The following is a 24,741-nucleotide window of genomic DNA, read 5'->3' on the forward strand; positions in this document are numbered from 1 at the left end:
CCATACCTGGCAAGACGGCCCTGGGCTGGGCCTCTGGCAAAAAGTCAGCCCACTGCGTTGGCCGGGAATCGAACCCGGGTCAACTGCTTGGAAGGCAGCTATGCTCACCACTATACCACCAACGCCGCACGGCCCAGACAAGCCCAAGATGCCGCGCGGAACTCGCACCAGCGTGCTGCCGCCGCCGCCGCCCGCCGCCGGGCGCAGACCCTTCTCGACGCCTGGCTCACCCGTCCGCGGCTCCGGGCCCTCACAGCACCACCAGCCGCCGCCCGGCGCCAGCCGAGCCCCGCCGCTCTCCACACGCCCCCGCCCCGCCCTCCTCAGCCCCGCCGCTGGGGGGCGCTCTCCCGCTCGCTTCCTCCGGCCTCCCGCCCGCAGCGGGGCGCTCCAGGGCGCGCGGCCCCCCACCCCCGGCCCTGAGCTCCCGGCTGCGGCCTGCCCCCGGGGCACGCCTGCTCCACACCCCCGGCTCGCCAAGCCCCTTCCATTCTCCGCCACGTCGCGGCCGCTCGGCGACGCTCGGCTAGGCCACAGCCGGCACCGAGACGGTGCACATCTCCGACAGGCCGCTCTCCACCTGGCACCTGGGAGCCGGAGTCGCTGGGCGGCGGTCGGCGACCCTGAGCCGGGAGGCGAAAGACACCCATCCGCTGGGGACGGGCCGCTCCTCAAGCGCTGCCGGGACCCGAGAAGGCTGCTGTGGCTGGCGGGCGACCAGGCGCCTTGGCCAGGAGGATTGGAAGGGAAGGTGGGCGGAGGGTGGGCTGTGCCCCGCAGAGGATGACGCCAAGGGCCCAGGTGGAGCGCGGAGGGCAGGGCAGGGCGGGGCAGGGCAGGGCAGGGCATTGCGCCGGCCACTGGGTCTGAGAGCGGGCGCCGGGTGCGTGGCGGCAGAGGCCAAAAAGGGCGTCTGCCTCCCCGTCGGGGAATCGAACCCCGGTCTCCCGCGTGACAGGCGGGGATACTCACCACTATACTAACGAGGACGGCGGTGGCCGTCCGGGGTGCGGAACGCTCTCCCGCCGCCGCCGCTGCACACCACGCCGACTCCGACTCCGACGCCGACGCCTCTTCCTGCCCCCTGCTCGCTGCATGCTCGGCGACAGAGCGCGCCCCGCCCACCTCCATCCTCGCCGTCCACGCAGCCTGGCACCCGGGCCGGGCCCGGGGGATACCGAAGCTCCGCGTGCGCGGCGGCCGCTTCCCTCCACGGCGGCGAAAGCGCCGGGAGAAAGAAAGGGGATCGAGCGGGCAGAAAACGTCTGCGAGGAGGAGGAGGCATTGGTGGGCGCGAGAGCTGACGTGAGGACGGAGGCCCGGGCAGCGGCTGGCGGGGCCCGGGGGACGGTGCGTGGGGGAGTTGGCCGGGCACCTCGCCGGGTCGGCCGGCCTTGGTGGCGCTCGGCTCCGAGCCTTCGCGCGCGCCGTCCGTCCGTCCGTCCGTCCGTCCGTCCGTCGGTCGCGCAGCCGCAAGGCCGTCCAGGAGGCGCGCCGACCGGCCCAGGGCACCGGCGTTGGCGCGGCGTCGCAGCCGGGCCAGCGGCGACGCGCCCACAGCCGCCGTCAGGATGGCCGAGCGGTCTAAGGCGCTGCGTTCAGGTCGCAGTCTCCCCTGGAGGCGTGGGTTCGAATCCCACTCCTGACAAGACAACCTTTTGGCAACAGCCACCTACTGTCCCCAGCCTTCACCACACGCGTCTCTGCCCTTTACTGGGCGACTGTCCACGCTCGGGCCGTGCAATCCTTCTGCCTCTCCAGCCTCCAGCCCGTGGCCCCACCCCGCTCCGACACCCTAACTTGTCAGGCACATCCCTGACAGCTAGGATGCTCCAGCGCCTTGAACCCCTCTGGTAACTGCCTTTCCGGCCAGCCCCAGCCCAACTGCCCACCATGAAACGCACCCCTCCTACCTGCCTGCCCCCGCATCCGCGCGGTTTCTCGACTTCCCATCACAGCTACCTCCTCTCTCTTACCCCTGTCCTCTCTCTGCCCTCGCCCTTTCCCTCTTCCCTCTGTCTTTCACCTCTCCCTCTCCCTCTCTCTCTGTCTTTGTCAGGCCCCGATTACCCAACAAGCAAGGTAGGCACGGGTCCAATTGTTAGGCTTCCCACCAATCTGCAGCTCACGATCTCACCGCTCTCCCACCGCAGCAAGGATGTGGTGAAGCCCACTTGAAACCGCTCACCACAGAGTAGGGAGCCAATACAGTGGAGCCCGCCCGTGCGCGCGACCCTGGCTCAACGCAAGCCGCTGCTCACCGGCCTTCCTGGTTAATCCGCCCCTGGTCTTTAGCCCCGTTTGCCTGCGTGTGTCTGTGGGCTCCATCTGGCCCGTGTGGAAAGCCCTCCCCGGTGGTCCTCCACTTTCTGCCCGCTGAACAGCAGCAACTCGCTTTTGCCCTGCGCTGCTGCAAGCAGCACCACACCACCCAAAACCTTGGCCATCATCCCGCCCTTTCCACACCAGCCTCCTGCCCATTCCTCTCTCCCGCCCCGAATCCCCTTCCCACTAACACCCGCTGCGCCCTCTCTTCAGCCCGTGGTCTCCGCGCTTGTTGAGTTTGGGACCCTTCCTCCCCACACCGGCCATGCCGCTGCATTTTCAGCCCCACCACCGGCTGGCGAGGAGAAGCCAGAGCCGGGCACAGGGCCCGGTCCACCTCGGGCGTGCCACATCCCAGTTCCACGCGGGTAGCCGCTGCCTGGGAGCAGACCCACCGCGCCAACGACCTCTCTGCTGCCGAAGAGCTCTTTCGATGGGTGGGCCGGCTCCCGCTCCACAACCCACCCCCTCCAGCACAGCATCCTAAGGAGTGCGGCTGGCCGGAGGACGGAGGGCGGAAGGCAGGCTCAGACCGCTGTGGCCACTTTGTCCGACGTCCCGCCGCTGGCAGGCAGCCGCCACAGGAGGATGCAGGCGTCCCGCTCCCTTGCTCCCGGACCTCCTGTGCCCACACCCCCAAGCACGGGCGAGAAAACTGGCCGCCCAAGGGGGTCCTGGGGGTGCATGCCGGGGGTCGCCGCCGGGACAGCTGTGAGCACCTCTGCGCGCCACAGGCCACCTGGCCTGGCTGGGATTGGCGCTGGCCGACCAGGCTCCTTCGGGCTCTAGGCTTCCTCCCAGCCACGGGATGGGCAGGGACTACCTCTCTCCCTCCGCCTCCGTCCAGGACCCTCGACACGCCTGGCACCTGCCTCTCTTCCACGTCGGTCGCCCAGACCCCTTCCCTTGCCCGCCCGTCCCGCCCACCCGCACCAGGCCGCCGGCCCCAGGCTGGCCGCCGCTGCCTGCCTAGCTCTAGGGGAGCAGAGAGACAGACGCTCCGGCCAGGTAGTGAGCAGCGTCCTGAGCCCAGCGGCGGGCCAGCGAAGACAGGGCAGGGGCACAGGCTGGAGCCAGCCGCCCGGACGCCGGCAGCGCATGGGTGGTTCAGTGGTAGAATTCTCGCCTGCCACGCGGGAGGCCCGGGTTCGATTCCCGGCCCATGCAGTCCCCTGTCCCCTTTTGGTCGCTCTGCCCCAATTCACACCGCCGCCTGCTCAGTGCTTGCTCTGCTTGCTCTGCTCTGCTCTGCTCTGCTCTGCTCTGCTCTGCTCTGCTCTGCTCTGCTCTGCTCCGCTCTGGCTCTCCTACTACACTCGGGGCAACTCTCCCAGAGCCCTGGGGCTCCGCTCCCACCTGCAGCCAGCCCACCAGTGTGCCAGCGCCCTGCGCCTCTCCCACACCCTGGGGCCGAAAGCACACCGCGCTCCGGCGCCGACCGCCAGTGGGCTCTGCCCCAACACTTCTCCCGGGCAGCCACCCTTTTCTCTTCATCACCCTGACGAAACCTTAGCCACACGTTTCACTTCACGGAGGACCACCGTGCAACACGCGGGCTTTGGCTGCGGGGACTCCATGCCTCTTCCCATCTCACCACCCTTCCTGGCCACGCTCCCAAAATGACACCATCCTTGCTGGACCATTACCAAGGAAGTCGCACGGCCGGATCCATACTCGGAAAAGCAACGCATTACGCTCCCCTACCTTGTCCTGGTCATCATCGCGCACGAGAAAATGAAAGTCATGTCAGTACAGTCACTTTAGCCCACTCCTCCACAACACAGTGGTAAACACGCCCCTTCCTTGCCCGCCTCCCCCTTACCACGATCCAAACTTTTGGCCAAAGGTCACTGGAGGCATCTGTTGCTCGGGCCTCTTTCAATCTCCACTGAGTCCCCCGTCCCACCCCACCGCACCCCACGGTGCCCCAAACGCGCACCTAACGCACTCCCGTGTCCTGACAAAGGGACGTTTAAGCCTCTGGGCCAGTCGCGCGCCCTAAGACCTCACGGCCTTTTCCAGACGTTTTTCTCTCTTCCCTTCTCTTCTAATCTCTCTCTGCGTGTCTCTCTGTGTGTCTGTCTGTTTCTCGCTCCCTCTTCTGCCCGTCCGTCTCTGTCTCTATCTCTGTCTCCCTCTCTGTCTCCCGGTCCCTGTCTCACGCTGGCTCTCTCTCGACAGCACCCTTGCCCCCAATCAACCTCCCACTCTTTAGGTTGACTGACTTCAGGCACAGCACCGCGGGCAACCTTGTCTGGCCGGGTCCAGTCTCATGACGTGCCCTTGGATCTGGGTGGGACCTAAGCCCACCCTCCCAACACTCCCCCCCCACCCCCGCCACCCAGCTAGCCATCTAGTGGTCCTTCCAGCCTCCGCCTGACCCGCCACCACAGACCTCTATCACACGAACGCCTTGCCTTGCCCTGATGACGCACATCCACCGGGCTGGCCACCCCCGGCATCCCCAGGGTCGCCCCCGCCCCTCCCATGTCCCCACCCTCATCTCCACACTGGCCTGGCATAATGCTCCGAAGCCCCCAAGCCTCTGCAGCGCCGGCACCTGACTGGGCGGCCGCACTCGCTGCGCCCCCTCCTGCCCTAGGGCGGCTTGGACACTCTGACATCTGGACTCCTTCTCCCACCTGCCAGCACTCAGGACACGTCTGTCCCCTCTTTTGGGTTTCCCTCACCTTTCCCTGTCCTTTGTGTCGTGCCACCCGAACAACCAGCCAGCTTCCTCCACTGCGGTCATCTATCCACAACTCACAAAACAGGGGCAGGAAGGAAGTGCCTGGGGTGACAGTAAGCTTCTCTATGATCACACGGGTTCCTGCTCACAAGGCTATGCCTTTCCATGCCTGGCCTTCTACTGCCCTGACATTCCAAGCCGCTGAAAAGCCCGCGGAGTGCAGTTCTACTCTCAGACACATGGGGTCGCCGGGAGTCAGAATCCACCCCATCGCCCTTTTCAAAAGCCATCTCTTTCTTCAAATCCCGTGAACGGCCACCCCAAGGGATGAAGTTATGCTCATGCCACAACAGGCATGAACCTTGAAGACATTCGCCGAGTCAAGTAAACCAGACCCAAAACAACAAACGTTGTATGATTTTACTTTCGTCGCGTCTGTATAACAGGTAACTTCCCAGACCAACAAAGGAGAATAGACGTTTCCCGGGGTAGCCGGGAAGGGGAAACAGGAGGCCCTCATTATGTGGGAACAGGGTTGGTTTGGGAATGACTAAAAAAAAAAAAAAGTGGAAATGGATATTCGTGGCGGTTAGAAAAGACGGCGAACGTCCTTAAAGCCACTGAATTCTGCACTCAGAAATGGTGAAAATGATATATTCTGTCTTACGTATACTTTCACCACAATTAAAGACAGAGAGAGCGGGAAGGGGAGGTGAGTGGGAAGAGAACCACGAAGATACCCAAGGAACGACTGTCTGGCGTGAGGCTTGTGCGTTTCCTTGCGTGCAAACTTGATTTCTAAGAAAAAGAGTCTTGAAGCAAATATTAGACCCTCTCTGTCCGCAGGCCTTGCAAGACGCGGATGACTGCCGTCTGCCATCTACGAGGCGCGGCATCATCGATGAGTTAACAAGAGGGACGCTCGGGGTGGAAGAGGGGATGGACACCGGGATAGATATGCGATAAGGCAGGAGTGGGATAAAATGCATGGGTCGTACAATCCGGGGGGCGGGAGTAGGGGTGTTCTCGGTCAATTTGTGTCCACGCTGAGATCTGTTGGCGCCTTGCTAATACCGTCGTGTTAGAGAGTCGGGGAAGGCTACCTGCTGCCACCGCCCCTCAGCCGTTGGGCATGTCCATTTCCCCGACGGCCCCCGGTCTCACATTCCTCTCTCCCCCTTACTCTCATCCCCCCCCCTCCGACCCCACCCGGACCCCCCCAGCTGGCCGGGCATTCCCAGATTCCCCTTTCACGTTCTTCTGTCTCCCGGCCGCCGTCGCCCTGCTCAGGGTCTGGGCCTTCACAAGCTTGGCTCCCCCAGCCCAGGTCTGGCCTGGTAGCTGAGCCAAATGCAAGCACGCGCCAGGGCGCGCGCTGGCAGCAGCGAGGACGCGGGCTCCGCTCCTGGCCACTGCCGGCCAGAGGCTGTCCTGGCCTGTGGGCTTTGGGGCTGACAGATGCCAGAGAACGCGAGCGCCTGCGCCAGCGCCAGCGCCAGCGCCAGGGCGGACGAGCAAGTAGGCCTGTGGTGGGCGAGCGGGTCGAAAAGGATCGGATGGCATTGGTGGCGGCAGCGGGCCAGGCGGTGTGCTGGGCCTGCAAGCGTTGGCTAAAAGGCAGGTGTGGAGGGAGGTGCGCGGCAAGTTGTTTGTGGGCAGAGAGGAAGAAGAACGGCTTCCCTGACCGGGAATCGAACCCGGGCCGCGGCGGTGAGAGCGCCGAATCCTAACCACTAGACCACCAGGGAGCGTCGGGACACCCGTCCTGCCTGCGCCACCTGCACTCAGCGCCTCCGCACCCCTCGGCCCCAGCCGTGGACCTTGCTCCGGCCTCCAGTCGCCCGGCCCGGCCTCCCCTGGCACTCCGCGCCCTTTTCTCTTGCTCGCAGCACCCCCAAAACGCTGGGCGCCTCCTTCCTTCTCCCACACATACACACCGAGCCAAGTGCCGACTCCGTCAGCCATACCTGGCAAGACGGCCCTGGGCTGGGCCTCTGGCAAAAAGTCAGCCCACTGCGTTGGCCGGGAATCGAACCCGGGTCAACTGCTTGGAAGGCAGCTATGCTCACCACTATACCACCAACGCCGCACGGCCCAGACAAGCCCAAGATGCCGCGCGGAACTCGCACCAGCGTGCTGCCGCCGCCGCCGCCCGCCGCCGGGCGCAGACCCTTCTCGACGCCTGGCTCACCCGTCCGCGGCTCCGGGCCCTCACAGCACCACCAGCCGCCGCCCGGCGCCAGCCGAGCCCCGCCGCTCTCCACACGCCCCCGCCCCGCCCTCCTCAGCCCCGCCGCTGGGGGGCGCTCTCCCGCTCGCTTCCTCCGGCCTCCCGCCCGCAGCGGGGCGCTCCAGGGCGCGCGGCCCCCCACCCCCGGCCCTGAGCTCCCGGCTGCGGCCTGCCCCCGGGGCACGCCTGCTCCACACCCCCGGCTCGCCAAGCCCCTTCCATTCTCCGCCACGTCGCGGCCGCTCGGCGACGCTCGGCTAGGCCACAGCCGGCACCGAGACGGTGCACATCTCCGACAGGCCGCTCTCCACCTGGCACCTGGGAGCCGGAGTCGCTGGGCGGCGGTCGGCGACCCTGAGCCGGGGGGCGAAAGACACCCATCCGCTGGGGACGGGCCGCTCCTCAAGCGCTGCCGGGACCCGAGAAGGCTGCTGTGGCTGGCGGGCGACCAGGCGCCTTGGCCAGGAGGATTGGAAGGGAAGGTGGGCGGAGGGTGGGCTGTGCCCCGCAGAGGATGACGCCAAGGGCCCAGGTGGAGCGCGGAGGGCAGGGCAGGGCGGGGCAGGGCAGGGCAGGGCATTGCGCCGGCCACTGGGTCTGAGAGCGGGCGCCGGGTGCGTGGCGGCAGAGGCCAAAAAGGGCGTCTGCCTCCCCGTCGGGGAATCGAACCCCGGTCTCCCGCGTGACAGGCGGGGATACTCACCACTATACTAACGAGGACGGCGGTGGCCGTCCGGGGTGCGGAACGCTCTCCCGCCGCCGCCGCTGCACACCACGCCGACTCCGACTCCGACGCCGACGCCTCTTCCTGCCCCCTGCTCGCTGCATGCTCGGCGACAGAGCGCGCCCCGCCCACCTCCATCCTCGCCGTCCACGCAGCCTGGCACCCGGGCCGGGCCCGGGGGATACCGAAGCTCCGCGTGCGCGGCGGCCGCTTCCCTCCACGGCGGCGAAAGCGCCGGGAGAAAGAAAGGGGATCGAGCGGGCAGAAAACGTCTGCGAGGAGGAGGAGGCATTGGTGGGCGCGAGAGCTGACGTGAGGACGGAGGCCGGGGCAGCGGCTGGCGGGGCCCGGGGGACGGTGCGTGGGGGAGTTGGCCGGGCACCTCGCCGGGTCGGCCGGCCTTGGTGGCGCTCGGCTCCGAGCCTTCGCGCGCGCCGTCCGTCCGTCCGTCCGTCCGTCCGTCCGTCGGTCGCGCAGCCGCAAGGCCGTCCAGGAGGCGCGCCGACCGGCCCAGGGCACCGGCGTTGGCGCGGCGTCGCAGCCGGGCCAGCGGCGACGCGCCCACAGCCGCCGTCAGGATGGCCGAGCGGTCTAAGGCGCTGCGTTCAGGTCGCAGTCTCCCCTGGAGGCGTGGGTTCGAATCCCACTCCTGACAAGACAACCTTTTGGCAACAGCCACCTACTGTCCCCAGCCTTCACCACACGCGTCTCTGCCCTTTACTGGGCGACTGTCCACGCTCGGGCCGTGCAATCCTTCTGCCTCTCCAGCCTCCAGCCCGTGGCCCCACCCCGCTCCGACACCCTAACTTGTCAGGCACATCCCTGACAGCTAGGATGCTCCAGCGCCTTGAACCCCTCTGGTAACTGCCTTTCCGGCCAGCCCCAGCCCAACTGCCCACCATGAAACGCACCCCTCCTACCTGCCTGCCCCCGCATCCGCGCGGTTTCTCGACTTCCCATCGCAGCTACCTCCTCTCTCTTACCCCTGTCCTCTCTCTGCCCTCGCCCTTTCCCTCTTCCCTCTGTCTTTCACCTCTCCCTCTCCCTCTCTCTCTGTCTTTGTCAGGCCCCGATTACCCAACAAGCAAGGTAGGCACGGGTCCAATTGTTAGGCTTCCCACCAATCTGCAGCTCACGATCTCACCGCTCTCCCACCGCAGCAAGGATGTGGTGAAGCCCACTTGAAACCGCTCACCACAGAGTAGGGAGCCAATACAGTGGAGCCCGCCCGTGCGCGCGACCCTGGCTCAACGCAAGCCGCTGCTCACCGGCCTTCCTGGTTAATCCGCCCCTGGTCTTTAGCCCCGTTTGCCTGCGTGTGTCTGTGGGCTCCATCTGGCCCGTGTGGAAAGCCCTCCCCGGTGGTCCTCCACTTTCTGCCCGCTGAACAGCAGCAACTCGCTTTTGCCCTGCGCTGCTGCAAGCAGCACCACACCACCCAAAACCTTGGCCATCATCCCGCCCTTTCCACACCAGCCTCCTGCCCATTCCTCTCTCCCGCCCCGAATCCCCTTCCCACTAACACCCGCTGCGCCCTCTCTTCAGCCCGTGGTCTCCGCGCTTGTTGAGTTTGGGACCCTTCCTCCCCACACCGGCCATGCCGCTGCATTTTCAGCCCCACCACCGGCTGGCGAGGAGAAGCCAGAGCCGGGCACAGGGCCCGGTCCACCTCGGGCGTGCCACATCCCAGTTCCACGCGGGTAGCCGCTGCCTGGGAGCAGACCCACCGCGCCAACGACCTCTCTGCTGCCGAAGAGCTCTTTCGATGGGTGGGCCGGCTCCCGCTCCACAACCCACCCCCTCCAGCACAGCATCCTAAGGAGTGCGGCTGGCCGGAGGACGGAGGGCGGAAGGCAGGCTCAGACCGCTGTGGCCACTTTGTCCGACGTCCCGCCGCTGGCAGGCAGCCGCCACAGGAGGATGCAGGCGTCCCGCTCCCTTGCTCCCGGACCTCCTGTGCCCACACCCCCAAGCACGGGCGAGAAAACTGGCCGCCCAAGGGGGTCCTGGGGGTGCATGCCGGGGGTCGCCGCCGGGACAGCTGTGAGCACCTCTGCGCGCCACAGGCCACCTGGCCTGGCTGGGATTGGCGCTGGCCGACCAGGCTCCTTCGGGCTCTAGGCTTCCTCCCAGCCACGGGATGGGCAGGGACTACCTCTCTCCCTCCGCCTCCGTCCAGGACCCTCGACACGCCTGGCACCTGCCTCTCTTCCACGTCGGTCGCCCAGACCCCTTCCCTTGCCCGCCCGTCCCGCCCACCCGCACCAGGCCGCCGGCCCCAGGCTGGCCGCCGCCGCCTGCCTAGCTCTAGGGGAGCAGAGAGACAGACGCTCCGGCCAGGTAGTGAGCAGCGTCCTGAGCCCAGCGGCGGGCCAGCGAAGACAGGGCAGGGGCACAGGCTGGAGCCAGCCGCCCGGACACCGGCAGCGCATGGGTGGTTCAGTGGTAGAATTCTCGCCTGCCACGCGGGAGGCCCGGGTTCGATTCCCGGCCCATGCAGTCCCCTGTCCCCTTTTGGTCGCTCTGCCCCAATTCACACCGCCGCCTGCTCAGTGCTTGCTCTGCTTGCTCTGCTCTGCTCTGCTCTGCTCTGCTCCGCTCTGGCTCTCCTACTACACTCGGGGCAACTCTCCCAGAGCCCTGGGGCTCCGCTCCCACCTGCAGCCAGCCCACCAGTGTGCCAGCGCCCTGCGCCTCTCCCACACCCTGGGGCCGAAAGCACACCGCGCTCCGGCGCCGACCGCCAGTGGGCTCTGCCCCAACACTTCTCCCGGGCAGCCACCCTTTTCTCTTCATCACCCTGACGAAACCTTAGCCACACGTTTCACTTCACGGAGGACCACCGTGCAACACGCGGGCTTTGGCTGCGGGGACTCCATGCCTCTTCCCATCTCACCACCCTTCCTGGCCACGCTCCCAAAATGACACCATCCTTGCTGGACCATTACCAAGGAAGTCGCACGGCCGGATCCATACTCGGAAAAGCAACGCATTACGCTCCCCTACCGTGTCCTGGTCATCATCGCGCACGAGAAAATGAAAGTCATGTCAGTACAGTCACTTTAGCCCACTCCTCCACAACACAGTGGTAAACACGCCCCTTCCTTGCCCGCCTCCCCCTTACCACGATCCAAACTTTTGGCCAAAGGTCACTGGAGGCATCTGTTGCTCGGGCCTCTTTCAATCTCCACTGAGTCCCCCGTCCCACCCCACCGCACCCCACGGTGCCCCAAACGCGCACCTAACGCACTCCCGTGTCCTGACAAAGGGACGTTTAAGCCTCTGGGCCAGTCGCGCGCCCTAAGACCTCACGGCCTTTTCCAGACGTTTTTCTCTCTTCCCTTCTCTTCTAATCTCTCTCTGCGTGTCTCTCTGTGTGTCTGTCTGTTTCTCGCTCCCTCTTCTGCCCGTCCGTCTCTGTCTCTATCTCTGTCTCCCTCTCTGTCTCCCGGTCCCTGTCTCACGCTGGCTCTCTCTCGACAGCACCCTTGCCCCCAATCAACCTCCCACTCTTTAGGTTGACTGACTTCAGGCACAGCACCGCGGGCAACCTTGTCTGGCCGGGTCCAGTCTCATGACGTGCCCTTGGATCTGGGTGGGACCTAAGCCCACCCTCCCAACACTCCCCCCCCACCCCCGCCACCCAGCTAGCCATCTAGTGGTCCTTCCAGCCTCCGCCTGACCCGCCACCACAGACCTCTATCACACGAACGCCTTGCCTTGCCCTGATGACGCACATCCACCGGGCTGGCCACCCCCGGCATCCCCAGGGTCGCCCCCGCCCCTCCCATGTCCCCACCCTCATCTCCACACTGGCCTGGCATAATGCTCCGAAGCCCCAAGCCTCTGCAGCGCCGGCACCTGACTGGGCGGCCGCACTCGCTGCGCCCCCTCCTGCCCTAGGGCGGCTTGGACACTCTGACATCTGGACTCCTTCTCCCACCTGCCAGCACTCAGGACACGTCTGTCCCCTCTTTTGGGTTTCCCTCACCTTTCCCTGTCCTTTGTGTCGTGCCACCCGAACAACCAGCCAGCTTCCTCCACTGCGGTCATCTATCCACAACTCACAAAACAGGGGCAGGAAGGAAGTGCCTGGGGTGACAGTAAGCTTCTCTATGATCACACGGGTTCCTGCTCACAAGGCTATGCCTTTCCATGCCTGGCCTTCTACTGCCCTGACATTCCAAGCCGCTGAAAAGCCCGCGGAGTGCAGTTCTACTCTCAGACACATGGGGTCGCCGGGAGTCAGAATCCACCCCATCGCCCTTTTCAAAAGCCATCTCTTTCTTCAAATCCCGTGAACGGCCACCCCAAGGGATGAAGTTATGCTCATGCCACAACAGGCATGAACCTTGAAGACATTCGCCGAGTCAAGTAAACCAGACCCAAAACAACAAACGTTGTATGATTTTACTTTCGTCGCGTCTGTATAACAGGTAACTTCCCAGACCAACAAAGGAGAATAGACGTTTCCCGGGGTAGCCGGGAAGGGGAAACAGGAGGCCCTCATTATGTGGGAACAGGGTTGGTTTGGGAATGACTAAAAAAAAAAAAAGTGGAAATGGATATTCGTGGCGGTTAGAAAAGACGGCGAACGTCCTTAAAGCCACTGAATTCTGCACTCAGAAATGGTGAAAATGATATATTCTGTCTTACGTATACTTTCACCACAATTAAAGACAGAGAGAGCGGGAAGGGGAGGTGAGTGGGAAGAGAACCACGAAGATACCCAAGGAACGACTGTCTGGCGTGAGGCTTGTGCGTTTCCTTGCGTGCAAACTTGATTTCTAAGAAAAAGAGTCTTGAAGCAAATATTAGACCCTCTCTGTCCGCAGGCCTTGCAAGACGCGGATGACTGCCGTCTGCCATCTACCAGGCGCGGCATCATCGATGAGTTAACAAGAGGGACGCTCGGGGTGGAAGGGGGGATGGACACCGGGATAGATATGCGATAAGGCAGGAGTGGGATAAAATGCATGGGTCGTACAATCCGGGGGGCGGGAGTAGGGGTGTTCTCGGTCAGTTTGTGTCCACGCTGAGATCTGTTGGCGCCTTGCTAATACCGTCGTGTTAGAGAGTCGGGGAAGGCTACCTGCTGCCACCGCCCCTCAGCCGTTGGGCATGTCCATTTCCCCGACGGCCCCCGGTCTCACATTCCTCTCTCCCCCTTACTCTCATCCCCCCCCCTCCGACCCCACCCGGACCCCCCCAGCTGGCCGGGCATTCCCAGATTCCCCTTTCACGTTCTTCTGTCTCCCGGCCGCCGTCGCCCTGCTCAGGGTCTGGGCCTTCACAAGCTTGGCTCCCCCAGCCCAGGTCTGGCCTGGTAGCTGAGCCAAATGCAAGCACGCGCCAGGGCGCGCGCTGGCAGCAGCGAGGACGCGGGCTCCGCTCCTGGCCACTGCCGGCCAGAGGCTGTCCTGGCCTGTGGGCTTTGGGGCTGACAGATGCCAGAGAACGCGAGCGCCTGCGCCAGCGCCAGCGCCAGCGCCAGCGCCAGCGCCAGCGCCAGCGCCAGGGCGGACGAGCAAGTAGGCCTGTGGTGGGCGAGCGGGTCGAAAAGGATCGGATGGCATTGGTGGCGGCAGCGGGCCAGGCGGTGTGCTGGGCCTGCAAGCGTTGGCTAAAAGGCAGGTGTGGAGGGAGGTGCGCGGCAAGTTGTTTGTGGGCAGAGAGGAAGAAGAACGGCTTCCCTGACCGGGAATCGAACCCGGGCCGCGGCGGTGAGAGCGCCGAATCCTAACCACTAGACCACCAGGGAGCGTCGGGACACCCGTCCTGCCTGCGCCACCTGCACTCAGCGCCTCCGCACCCCTCGGCCCCAGCCGTGGACCTTGCTCCGGCCTCCAGTCGCCCGGCCCGGCCTCCCCTGGCACTCCGCGCCCTTTTCTCTTGCTCGCAGCACCCCCAAAACGCTGGGCGCCTCCTTCCTTCTCCCACACATACACACCGAGCCAAGTGCTGACTCCGTCAGCCATACCTGGCAAGACGGCCCTGGGCTGGGCCTCTGGCAAAAAGTCAGCCCACTGCGTTGGCCGGGAATCGAACCCGGGTCAACTGCTTGGAAGGCAGCTATGCTCACCACTATACCACCAACGCCGCACGGCCCAGACAAGCCCAAGATGCCGCGCGGAACTCGCACCAGCGTGCTGCCGCCGCCGCCGCCCGCCGCCGGGCGCAGACCCTTCTCGACGCCTGGCTCACCCGTCCGCGGCTCCGGGCCCTCACAGCACCACCAGCCGCCGCCCGGCGCCAGCCGAGCCCCGCCGCTCTCCACACGCCCCCGCCCCGCCCTCCTCAGCCCCGCCGCTGGGGGGCGCTCTCCCGCTCGCTTCCTCCGGCCTCCCGCCCGCAGCGGGGCGCTCCAGGGCGCGCGGCCCCCCACCCCCGGCCCTGAGCTCCCGGCTGCGGCCTGCCCCCGGGGCACGCCTGCTCCACACCCCCGGCTCGCCAAGCCCCTTCCATTCTCCGCCACGTCGCGGCCGCTCGGCGACGCTCGGCTAGGCCACAGCCGGCACCGAGACGGTGCACATCTCCGACAGGCCGCTCTCCACCTGGCACCTGGGAGCCGGAGTCGCTGGGCGGCGGTCGGCGACCCTGAGCCGGGGGGCGGAAGACACCCATCCGCTGGGGACGGGCCGCTCCTCAAGCGCTGCCGGGACCCGAGAAGGCTGCTGTGGCTGGCGGGCGACCAGGCGCCTTGGCCAGGAGGATTGGAAGGGAAGGTGGGCGGAGGGTGGGCTGTGCCCCGCAGAGGATGACGCCAAGGGCCCAGGTGGAGCGCGGAGGGCAGGGCAGGGCGGGGCAGGGCAGGGCAGGGCATTGCGCCGGCCACTGGGTCTGAGAGCGGGCGCCGGGTGCGTGGCGGCAGAGGCCAAAAAGGGCGTCTGCCTCCCCGTCGGGGAATCGAACCCCGGTCTCCCGCGTGACAGGCGGGGATACTCACCACTATACTAACGAGGACGGCGGTGGCCGTCCGGGGTGCAGAACGCTCTCCCGCCGCCGCCGCTGCACACCACGCCGACTCCGACTCCGACGCCGACGCCTCTTCCTGCCCCCTGCTCGCTGCATGCTCGGCGACAGAGCGCGCCCCGCCCACCTCCATCCTCGCCGTCCACGCAGCCTGGCACCCGGGCCGGGCCCGGGGGATACCGAAGCTCCGCGTGCGCGGCGGCCGCTTCCCTCCACGGCGGCGAAAGCGCCGGGAGAAAGAAAGGGGATCGAGCGGGCAGAAAACGTCTGCGAGGAGGAGGAGGCATTGGTGGGCGCGAGAGCTGACGTGAGGACGGAGGCCGGGGCAGCGGCTGGCGGGGCCCGGGGGACGGTGCGTGGGGGAGTTGGCCGGGCACCTCGCCGGGTCGGCCGGCCTTGGTGGCGCTCGGCTCCGAGCCTTCGCGCGCGCCGTCCGTCCGTCCGTCCGTCCGTCCGTCCGTCCGTCGGTCGCGCAGCCGCAAGGCCGTCCAGGAGGCGCGCCGACCGGCCCAGGGCACCGGCGTTGGCGCGGCGTCGCAGCCGGGCCAGCGGCGACGCGCCCACAGCCGCCGTCAGGATGGCCGAGCGGTCTAAGGCGCTGCGTTCAGGTCGCAGTCTCCCCTGGAGGCGTGGGTTCGAATCCCACTCCTGACAAGACAACCTCTTGGCAACAGCCACCTACTGTCCCCAGCCTTCACCACACGCGTCTCTGCCCTTTACTGGGCGACTGTCCACGCTCGGGCCGTGCAATCCTTCTGCCTCTCCAGCCTCCAGCCCGTGGCCCCACCCCGCTCCGACACCCTAACTTGTCAGGCACATCCCTGACAGCTAGGATGCTCCAGCGCCTTGAACCCCTCTGGTAACTGCCTTTCCGGCCAGCCCCAGCCCAACTGCCCACCATGAAACGCACCCCTCCTACCTGCCTGCCCCCGCATCCGCGCGGTTTCTCGACTTCCCATCGCAGCTACCTCCTCTCTCTTACCCCTGTCCTCTCTCTGCCCTCGCCCTTTCCCTCTTCCCTCTGTCTTTCACCTCTCCCTCTCCCTCTCCCTCTCTCTCTGTCTTTGTCAGGCCCCGATTACCCAACAAGCAAGGTAGGCACGGGTCCAATTGTTAGGCTTCCCACCAATCTGCAGCTCACGATCTCACCGCTCTCCCACCGCAGCAAGGATGTGGTGAAGCCCACTTGAAACCGCTCACCACAGAGTAGGGAGCCAATACAGTGGAGCCCGCCCGTGCGCGCGACCCTGGCTCAACGCAAGCCGCTGCTCACCGGCCTTCCTGGTTAATCCGCCCCTGGTCTTTAGCCCCGTTTGCCTGCGTGTGTCTGTGGGCTCCATCTGGCCCGTGTGGAAAGCCCTCCCCGGTGGTCCTCCACTTTCTGCCCGCTGAACAGCAGCAACTCGCTTTTGCCCTGCGCTGCTGCAAGCAGCACCACACCACCCAAAACCTTGGCCATCATCCCGCCCTTTCCACACCAGCCTCCTGCCCATTCCTCTCTCCCGCCCCGAATCCCCTTCCCACTAACACCCGCTGCGCCCTCTCTTCAGCCCGTGGTCTCCGCGCTTGTTGAGTTTGGGGACCTTGCCTCCCCACACCGGCCATGCCGCTGCATTTTCAGCCCCACCACCGGCTGGCGAGGAGAAGCCAGAGCCGGGCACAGGGCCCGGTCCACCTCGGGCGCGCCACATCCCAGTTCCACGCGGGTAGCCGCTGCCTGGGAGCAGACCCACCGCGCCAACGACCTCTCTGCTGCCGAAGAGCTCTTTCGATGGGTGGGCCGGCTCCCGCTCCACAACCCACCCCCTCCAGCACAGCATCCTAAGGAGTGCGGCTGGCCGGAGGACGGAGGGCGGAAGGCAGGCTCAGACCGCTGTGGCCACTTTGTCCGACGTCCCGCCGCTGGCAGGCAGCCGCCACAGGAGGATGCAGGCGTCCCGCTCCCTTGCTCCCGGACCTCCTGTGCCCACACCCCCAAGCACGGGCGAGAAAACTGGCCGCCCAAGGGGGTCCTGGGGGTGCATGCCGGGGGTCGCCGCCGGGACAGCTGTGAGCACCTCTGCGCGCCACAGGCCACCTGGCCTGGCTGGGATTGGCGCTGGCCGACCAGGCTCCTTCGGGCTCTAGGCTTCCTCCCAGCCACGGGATGGGCAGGGACTACCTCTCTCCCTCCGCCTCCGTCCAGGACCCTCGACACGCCTGGCACCTGCCTCTCTTCCACGTCGGTCGCCCAGACCCCTTCCCTTGCCCGCCCGTCCCGCCCACCCGCACCAGGCCGCCGGCCCCAGGCTGGCCGCCGCCGCCTGCCTAGCTCTAGGGGAGCAGAGAGACAGACGCTCCGGCCAGGTAGTGAGCAGCGTCCTGAGCCCAGCGGCGGGCCAGCGAAGACAGGGCAGGGGCACAGGCTGGAGCCAGCCGCCCGGACGCCGGCAGCGCATGGGTGGTTCAGTGGTAGAATTCTCGCCTGCCACGCGGGAGGCCCGGGTTCGATTCCCGGCCCATGCAGTCCCCTGTCCCCTTTTGGTCGCTCTGCCCCAATTCACACCGCCGCCTGCTCAGTGCTTGCTCTGCTTGCTCTGCTCTGCTCTGCTCTGCTCTGCTCCGCTCTGGCTCTCCTACTACACTCGGGGCAACTCTCCCAGAGCCCTGGGGCTCCGCTCCCACCTGCAGCCAGCCCACCAGTGTGCCAGCGCCCTGCGCCTCTCCCACACCCTGGGGCCGAAAGCACACCGCGCTCCGGCGCCGACCGCCAGTGGGCTCTGCCCCAACACTTCTCCCGGGCAGCCACCCTTTTCTCTTCATCACCCTGACGAAACCTTAGCCACACGTTTCACTTCACGGAGGACCACCGTGCAACACGCGGGCTTTGGCTGCGGGGACTCCATGCCTCTTCCCATCTCACCACCCTTCCTGGCCACGCTCCCAAAATGACACCATCCTTGCTGGACCATTACCAAGGAAGTCGCACGGCCGGATCCATACTCGGAAAAGCAACGCATTACGCTCCCCTACCGTGTCCTGGTCATCATCGCGCACGAGAAAATGAAAGTCATGTCAGTACAGTCACTTTAGCCCACTCCTCCACAACACAGTGGTAAACACGCCCCTTCCTTGCCCGCCTCCCCCTTACCACGATCCAAACTTTTGGCCAAAGGTCACTGGAGGCATCTGTTGCTCGGGCCTCTTTCAATCTCCACTGAGTCCCCCGTCCCACCCCACCGCACCCCACGGTGCCCCAAACGCGCACCTAACGCACTCCCGTGTCCTGACAAAGGGACGTTTAAGCCTCTGGGCCAGTCGCGCGCCCTAAGACCTCACGGCCTTTTCCAGACGTTTTTCTCTCTTCCCTTCTCTTCTAATCTCTCTCTGCGTGTCTCTCTGTGTGTCTGTCTGTTTCTCGCTCCCTCTTCTGCCCGTCCGTCTCTGTCTCTATCTCTGTCTCCCTCTCTGTCTCCCGGTCCCTGTCTCACGCTGGCTCTCTCTCGACAGCACCCTTGCCCCCAATCAACCTCCCACTCTTTAGGTTGACTGACTTCAGGCACAGCACCGCGGGCAACCTTGTCTGGCCGGGTCCAGTCTCATGACGTGCCCTTGGATCTGGGTGGGACCTAAGCCCACCCTCCCAACACTCCCCCCCCACCCCCGCCACCCAGCTAGCCATCTAGTGGTCCTTCCAGCCTCCGCCTGACCCGCCACCACAGACCTCTATCACACGAACGCCTTGCCTTGCCCTGATGACGCACATCCACCGGGCTGGCCACCCCCGGCATCCCCAGGGTCGCCCCCGCCCCTCCCATGTCCCCACCCTCATCTCCACACTGGCCTGGCATAATGCTCCGAAGCCCCCAAGCCTCTGCAGCGCCGGCACCTGACTGGGCGGCCGCACTCGCTGCGCCCCCTCCTGCCCTAGGGCGGCTTGGACACTCTGACATCTGGACTCCTTCTCCCACCTGCCAGCACTCAGGACACGTCTGTCCCCTCTTTTGGGTTTCCCTCACCTTTCCCTGTCCTTTGTGTCGTGCCACCCGAACAACCAGCCAGCTTCCTCCACTGCGGTCATCTATCCACAACTCACAAAACAGGGGCAGGAAGGAAGTGCCTGGGGTGACAGTAAGCTTCTCTATGATCACACGGGTTCCTGCTCACAAGGCTATGCCTTTCCATGCCTGGCCTTCTACTGCCCTGACATTCCAAGCCGCTGAAAAGCCCGCGGAGTGCAGTTCTACTCTCAGACACATGGGGTCGCCGGGAGTCAGAATCCACCCCATCGCCCTTTTCAAAAGCCATCTCTTTCTTCAAATCCCGTGAACGGCCACCCCAAGGGATGAAGTTATGCTCATGCCACAACAGGCATGAACCTTGAAGACATTCGCCGAGTCAAGTAAACCAGACCCAAAACAACAAACGTTGTATGATTTTACTTTCGTCGCGTCTGTATAACAGGTAACTTCCCAGACCAACAAAGGAGAATAGACGTTTCCCGGGGTAGCCGGGAAGGGGAAACAGGAGGCCCTCATTATGTGGGAACAGGGTTGGTTTGGGAATGACTAAAAAAAAAAAAAGTGGAAATGGATATTCGTGGCGATTAGAAAAGACGGCGAACGTCCTTAAAGCCACTGAATTCTGCACTCAGAAATGGTGAAAATGATATATTCTGTCTTACGTATACTTTCACCACAATTAAAGACAGAGAGAGCGGGAAGGGGAGGTGAGTGGGAAGAGAACCACGAAGATACCCAAGGAACGACTGTCTGGCGTGAGGCTTGTGCGTTTCCTTGCGTGCAAACTTGATTTCTAAGAAAAAGAGTCTTGAAGCAAATATTAGACCCTCTCTGTCCGCAGGCCTTGCAAGACGCGGATGACTGCCGTCTGCCATCTACCAGGCGCGGCATCATCGATGAGTTAACAAGAGGGACGCTCGGGGTGGAAGAGGGGATGGACACCGGGATAGATATGCGATAAGGCAGGAGTGGGATAAAATGCATGGGTCGTACAATCCGGGGGGCGGGAGTAGGGGTGTTCTCGGTCAATTTGTGTCCACGCTGAGATCTGTTGGCGCCTTGCTAATACCGTCGTGTTAGAGAGTCGGGGAAGGCTACCTGCTGCCACCGCCCCTCAGCCGTTGGGCATGTCCATTTCCCCGACGGCCCCCGGTCTCACATTCCTCTCTCCCCCTTACTCTCATCCCCCCCCCTCCGACCCCACCCGGACCCCCCCAGCTGGCCGGGCATTCCCAGATTCCCCTTTCACGTTCTTCTGTCTCCCGGCCGCCGTCGCCCTGCTCAGGATCTGGGCCTTCACAAGCTTGGCTCCCCCAGCCCAGGTCTGGCCTGGTAGCTGAGCCAAATGCAAGCACGCGCCAGGGCGCGCGCTGGCAGCAGCGAGGACGCGGGCTCCGCTCCTGGCCACCGCCGGCCAGAGGCTGTCCTGGCCTGTGGGCTTTGGGGCTGACAGATGCCAGAGAACGCGAGCGCCTGCGCCAGCGCCAGCGCCAGCGCCAGCGCCAGGGCGGACGAGCAAGTAGGCCTGTGGTGGGCGAGCGGGTCGAAAAGGATCGGATGGCATTGGTGGCGGCAGCGGGCCAGGCGGTGTGCTGGGCCTGCAAGCGTTGGCTAAAAGGCAGGTGTGGAGGGAGGTGCGCGGCAAGTTGTTTGTGGGCAGAGAGGAAGAAGAACGGCTTCCCTGACCGGGAATCGAACCCGGGCCGCGGCGGTGAGAGCGCCGAATCCTAACCACTAGACCACCAGGGAGCGTCGGGACACCCGTCCTGCCTGCGCCACCTGCACTCAGCGCCTCCGCACCCCTCGGCCCCAGCCGTGGACCTTGCTCCGGCCTCCAGTCGCCCGGCCCGGCCTCCCCTGGCACTCCGCGCCCTTTTCTCTTGCTCGCAGCACCCCCAAAACGCTGGGCGCCTCCTTCCTTCTCCCACACATACACACCGAGCCAAGTGCCGACTCCGTCAGCCATACCTGGCAAGACGGCCCTGGGCTGGGCCTCTGGCAAAAAGTCAGCCCACTGCGTTGGCCGGAAATCGAACCCGGGTCAACTGCTTGGAAGGCAGCTATGCTCACCACTATACCACCAACGCCGCACGGCCCAGACAAGCCCAAGATGCCGCACGGAACTCGCACCAGCGTGCTGCCGCCGCCGCCGCCCGCCGCCGGGCGCAGACCCTTCTCGACGCCTGGCTCACCCGTCCGCGGCTCCGGGCCCTCACAGCACCACCAGCCGCCGCCCGGCGCCAGCCGAGCCCCGCCGCTCTCCACACGCCCCCGCCCCGCCCTCCTCAGCCCCGCCGCTGGGGGGCGCTCTCCCGCTCGCTTCCTCCGGCCTCCCGCCCGCAGCGGGGCGCTCCAGGGCGCGCGGCCCCCCACCCCCGGCCCTGAGCTCCCGGCTGCGGCCTGCCCCCGGGGCACGCCTGCTCCACACCCCCGGCTCGCCAAGCCCCTTCCATTCTCCGCCACGTCGCGGCCGCTCGGCGACGCTCGGCTAGGCCACAGCCGGCACCGAGACGGTGCACATCTCCGACAGGCCGCTCTCCACCTGGCACCTGGGAGCCGGAGTCGCTGGGCGGCGGTCGGCGACCCTGAGCCGGGGGGCGGAAGACACCCATCCGCTGGGGACGGGCCGCTCCTCAAGCGCTGCCGGGACCCGAGAAGGCTGCTGTGGCTGGCGGGCGACCAGGCGCCTTGGCCAGGAGGATTGGAAGGGAAGGTGGGCGGAGGGTGGGCTGTGCCCCGCAGAGGATGACGCCAAGGGCCCAGGTGGAGCGCGGAGGGCAGGGCAGGGCGGGGCAGGGCAGGGCAGGGCATTGCGCCGGCCACTGGGTCTGAGAGCGGGCGCCGGGTGCGTGGCGGCAGAGGCCAAAAAGGGCGTCTGCCTCCCCGTCGGGGAATCGAACCCCGGTCTCCCGCGTGACAGGCGGGGATACTCACCACTATACTAACGAGGACGGCGGTGGCCGTCCGGGGTGCGGAACGCTCTCCCGCCGCCGCCGCTGCACACCACGCCGACTCCGACTCCGACGCCGACGCCTCTTCCTGCCCCCTGCTCGCTGCATGCTCGGCGACAGAGCGCGCCCCGCCCACCTCCATCCTCGCCGTCCACGCAGCCTGGCACCCGGGCCGGGCCCGGGGGATACCGAAGCTCCGCGTGCGCGGCGGCCGCTTCCCTCCACGGCGGCGAAAGCGCCGGGAGAAAGAAAGGGGATCGAGCGGGCAGAAAACGTCTGCGAGGAGGAGGAGGCATTGGTGGGCGCGAGAGCTGACGTGAGGACGGAGGCCGGGGCAGCGGCTGGCGGGGCCCGGGGGACGGTGCGTGGGGGAGTTGGCCGGGCACCTCGCCGGGTCGGCCGGCCTTGGTGGCGCTCGGCTCCGAGCCTTCGCGCGCGCCGTCCGTCCGTCCGTCCGTCCGTCCGTCCGTCCGTCGGTCGCGCAGCCGCAAGGCCGTCCAGGAGGCGCGCCGACCGGCCCAGGGCACCGGCGTTGGCGCGGCGTCGCAGCCGGGCCAGCGGCGACGCGCCCACAGCCGCCGTCAGGATGGCCGAGCGGTCTAAGGCGCTGCGTTCAGGTCGCAGTCTCCCCTGGAGGCGTGGGTTCGAATCCCACTCCTGACAAGACAACCTTTTGGCAACAGCCACCTACTGTCCCCAGCCTTCACCACACGCGTCTCTGCCCTTTACTGGGCGACTGTCCACGCTCGGGCCGTGCAACCCTTCTGCCTCTCCAGCCTCCAGCCCGTGGCCCCACCCCGCTCCGACACCCTAACTTGTCAGGCACATCCCTGACAGCTAGGATGCTCCAGCGCCTTGAACCCCTCTGGTAACTGCCTTTCCGGCCAGCCCCAGCCCAACTGCCCACCATGAAACGCACCCCTCCTACCTGCCTGTCCCCGCATCCGCGCGGTTTCTCGACTTCCCATCGCAGCTACCTCCTCTCTCTTACCCCTGTCCTCTCTCTGCCCTCGCCCTTTACCTCTTCCCTCTGTCTTTCACCTCTCCCTCTCCCTCTCCCTCTCTCTCTGTCTTTGTCAGGCCCCGATTACCCAACAAGCAAGGTAGGCACGGGTCCAATTGTTAGGCTTCCCACCAATCTGCAGCTCACGATCTCACCGCTCTCCCACCGCAGCAAGGATGTGGTGAAGCCCACTTGAAACCGCTCACCACAGAGTAGGGAGCCAATACAGTGGAGCCCGCCCGTGCGCGCGACCCTGGCTCAACGCAAGCCGCTGCTCACCGGCCTTCCTGGTTAATCCGCCCCTGGTCTTTAGCCCCGTTTGCCTGCGTGTGTCTGTGGGCTCCATCTGGCCCGTGTGGAAAGCCCTCCCCGGTGGTCCTCCACTTTCTGCCCGCTGAACAGCAGCAACTCGCTTTTGCCCTGCGCTGCTGCAAGCAGCACCACACCACCCAAGACCTTGGCCATCATCCCGCCCTTTCCACACCAGCCTCCTGCCCATTCCTCTCTCCCGCCCCGAATCCCCTTCCCACTAACACCCGCTGCGCCCTCTCTTCAGCCCGTGGTCTCCGCGCTTGTTGAGTTTGGGGACCTTGCCTCCCCACACCGGCCATGCCGCTGCATTTTCAGCCCCACCACCGGCTGGCGAGGAGAAGCCAGAGCCGGGCACAGGGCCCGGTCCACCTCGGGCGTGCCACATCCCAGTTCCACGCGGGTAGCCGCTGCCTGGGAGCAGACCCACCGCGCCAACGACCTCTCTGCTGCCGAAGAGCTCTTTCGATGGGTGGGCCGGCTCCCGCTCCACAACCCACCCCCTCCAGCACAGCATCCTAAGGAGTGCGGCTGGCCGGAGGACGGAGGGCGGAAGGCAGGCTCAGACCGCTGTGGCCACTTTGTCCGACGTCCCGCCGCTGGCAGGCAGCCGCCACAGGAGGATGCAGGCGTCCCGCTCCCTTGCTCCCGGACCTCCTGTGCCCACACCCCCAAGCACGGGCAAGAAAACTGGCCGCCCAAGGGGGTCCTGGGGGTGCATGCCGGGGGTCGCCGCCGGGACAGCTGTGAGCACCTCTGCGCGCCACAGGCCACCTGGCCTGGCTGGGATTGGCGCTGGCCGACCAGGCTCCTTCGGGCTCTAGGCTTCCTCCCAGCCACGGGATGGGCAGGGACTACCTCTCTCCCTCCGCCTCCGTCCAGGACCCTCGACACGCCTGGCACCTGCCTCTCTTCCACGTCGGTCGCCCAGACCCCTTCCCTTGCCCGCCCGTCCCGCCCACCCGCACCAGGCCGCCGGCCCCAGGCTGGCCGCCGCCGCCTGCCTAGCTCTAGGGGAGCAGAGAGACAGACGCTCCGGCCAGGTAGTGAGCAGCGTCCTGAGCCCAGCGGCGGGCCAGCGAAGACAGGGCAGGGGCACAGGCTGGAGCCAGCCGCCCGGACGCCGGCAGCGCATGGGTGGTTCAGTGGTAGAATTCTCGCCTGCCACGCGGGAGGCCCGGGTTCGATTCCCGGCCCATGCAGTCCCCTGTCCCCTTTTGGTCGCTCTGCCCCAATTCACACCGCCGCCTGCTCAGTGCTTGCTCTGCTTGCTCTGCTCTGCTCTGCTCTGCTCCGCTCTGGCTCTCCTACTACACTCGGGGCAACTCTCCCAGAGCCCTGGGGCTCCGCTCCCACCTGCAGCCAGCCCACCAGTGTGCCAGCGCCCTGCGCCTCTCCCACACCCTGGGGCCGAAAGCACACCGCGCTCCGGCGCCGACCGCCAGTGGGCTCTGCCCCAACACTTCTCCCGGGCAGCCACCCTTTTCTCTTCATCACCCTGACGAAACCTTAGCCACACGTTTCACTTCACGGAGGA

The 24,741-nt window shown here is 65.9% G+C and overlaps 19 non-coding genes across 19 annotated transcripts; 8 read left to right on the top strand and 11 right to left on the bottom strand.

Moving 5' to 3' along the window:
* Positions 1 to 53: 53 nt before the first annotated feature.
* Positions 54 to 125, bottom strand: TRNAG-UCC (transfer RNA glycine (anticodon UCC)). Its single transcript has one exon. It is a non-coding gene; the product is annotated as a tRNA-Gly (tRNA).
* A 792-nt stretch (positions 126 to 917) lies between these two features.
* Positions 918 to 989, bottom strand: TRNAD-GUC (transfer RNA aspartic acid (anticodon GUC)). Its single transcript has one exon. It is a non-coding gene; the product is annotated as a tRNA-Asp (tRNA).
* A 576-nt stretch (positions 990 to 1,565) lies between these two features.
* TRNAL-CAG (transfer RNA leucine (anticodon CAG)) lies at positions 1,566 to 1,648 on the top strand. The gene has a single exon. It is a non-coding gene; the product is annotated as a tRNA-Leu (tRNA).
* A 1,773-nt stretch (positions 1,649 to 3,421) lies between these two features.
* TRNAG-GCC (transfer RNA glycine (anticodon GCC)) lies at positions 3,422 to 3,492 on the top strand. Its single transcript has one exon. It is a non-coding gene; the product is annotated as a tRNA-Gly (tRNA).
* A 3,198-nt stretch (positions 3,493 to 6,690) lies between these two features.
* Positions 6,691 to 6,762, bottom strand: TRNAE-CUC (transfer RNA glutamic acid (anticodon CUC)). Its single transcript has one exon. It is a non-coding gene; the product is annotated as a tRNA-Glu (tRNA).
* Positions 6,763 to 7,028: 266 nt separating this feature from the next.
* Positions 7,029 to 7,100, bottom strand: TRNAG-UCC (transfer RNA glycine (anticodon UCC)). Its single transcript has one exon. It is a non-coding gene; the product is annotated as a tRNA-Gly (tRNA).
* A 792-nt stretch (positions 7,101 to 7,892) lies between these two features.
* TRNAD-GUC (transfer RNA aspartic acid (anticodon GUC)) lies at positions 7,893 to 7,964 on the bottom strand. The gene has a single exon. It is a non-coding gene; the product is annotated as a tRNA-Asp (tRNA).
* Positions 7,965 to 8,540: 576 nt separating this feature from the next.
* On the top strand, positions 8,541 to 8,623 carry TRNAL-CAG (transfer RNA leucine (anticodon CAG)). Its single transcript has one exon. It is a non-coding gene; the product is annotated as a tRNA-Leu (tRNA).
* Positions 8,624 to 10,396: 1,773 nt separating this feature from the next.
* TRNAG-GCC (transfer RNA glycine (anticodon GCC)) lies at positions 10,397 to 10,467 on the top strand. The gene has a single exon. It is a non-coding gene; the product is annotated as a tRNA-Gly (tRNA).
* Positions 10,468 to 13,657: 3,190 nt separating this feature from the next.
* TRNAE-CUC (transfer RNA glutamic acid (anticodon CUC)) lies at positions 13,658 to 13,729 on the bottom strand. Its single transcript has one exon. It is a non-coding gene; the product is annotated as a tRNA-Glu (tRNA).
* A 266-nt stretch (positions 13,730 to 13,995) lies between these two features.
* On the bottom strand, positions 13,996 to 14,067 carry TRNAG-UCC (transfer RNA glycine (anticodon UCC)). Its single transcript has one exon. It is a non-coding gene; the product is annotated as a tRNA-Gly (tRNA).
* Positions 14,068 to 14,859: 792 nt separating this feature from the next.
* On the bottom strand, positions 14,860 to 14,931 carry TRNAD-GUC (transfer RNA aspartic acid (anticodon GUC)). Its single transcript has one exon. It is a non-coding gene; the product is annotated as a tRNA-Asp (tRNA).
* Positions 14,932 to 15,511: 580 nt separating this feature from the next.
* TRNAL-CAG (transfer RNA leucine (anticodon CAG)) lies at positions 15,512 to 15,594 on the top strand. The gene has a single exon. It is a non-coding gene; the product is annotated as a tRNA-Leu (tRNA).
* Positions 15,595 to 17,374: 1,780 nt separating this feature from the next.
* TRNAG-GCC (transfer RNA glycine (anticodon GCC)) lies at positions 17,375 to 17,445 on the top strand. Its single transcript has one exon. It is a non-coding gene; the product is annotated as a tRNA-Gly (tRNA).
* Positions 17,446 to 20,618: 3,173 nt separating this feature from the next.
* TRNAE-CUC (transfer RNA glutamic acid (anticodon CUC)) lies at positions 20,619 to 20,690 on the bottom strand. Its single transcript has one exon. It is a non-coding gene; the product is annotated as a tRNA-Glu (tRNA).
* Positions 20,691 to 20,956: 266 nt separating this feature from the next.
* On the bottom strand, positions 20,957 to 21,028 carry TRNAG-UCC (transfer RNA glycine (anticodon UCC)). The gene has a single exon. It is a non-coding gene; the product is annotated as a tRNA-Gly (tRNA).
* Positions 21,029 to 21,820: 792 nt separating this feature from the next.
* Positions 21,821 to 21,892, bottom strand: TRNAD-GUC (transfer RNA aspartic acid (anticodon GUC)). Its single transcript has one exon. It is a non-coding gene; the product is annotated as a tRNA-Asp (tRNA).
* A 580-nt stretch (positions 21,893 to 22,472) lies between these two features.
* On the top strand, positions 22,473 to 22,555 carry TRNAL-CAG (transfer RNA leucine (anticodon CAG)). Its single transcript has one exon. It is a non-coding gene; the product is annotated as a tRNA-Leu (tRNA).
* A 1,780-nt stretch (positions 22,556 to 24,335) lies between these two features.
* TRNAG-GCC (transfer RNA glycine (anticodon GCC)) lies at positions 24,336 to 24,406 on the top strand. The gene has a single exon. It is a non-coding gene; the product is annotated as a tRNA-Gly (tRNA).
* The last annotated feature ends 335 nt before the right edge of the window (positions 24,407 to 24,741 follow it).

Source organism: Loxodonta africana, unplaced genomic scaffold, assembly GCF_030014295.1.
Source record: "Loxodonta africana isolate mLoxAfr1 unplaced genomic scaffold, mLoxAfr1.hap2 scaffold_671, whole genome shotgun sequence".
Lineage (NCBI taxonomy): Eukaryota > Metazoa > Chordata > Mammalia > Proboscidea > Elephantidae > Loxodonta > Loxodonta africana.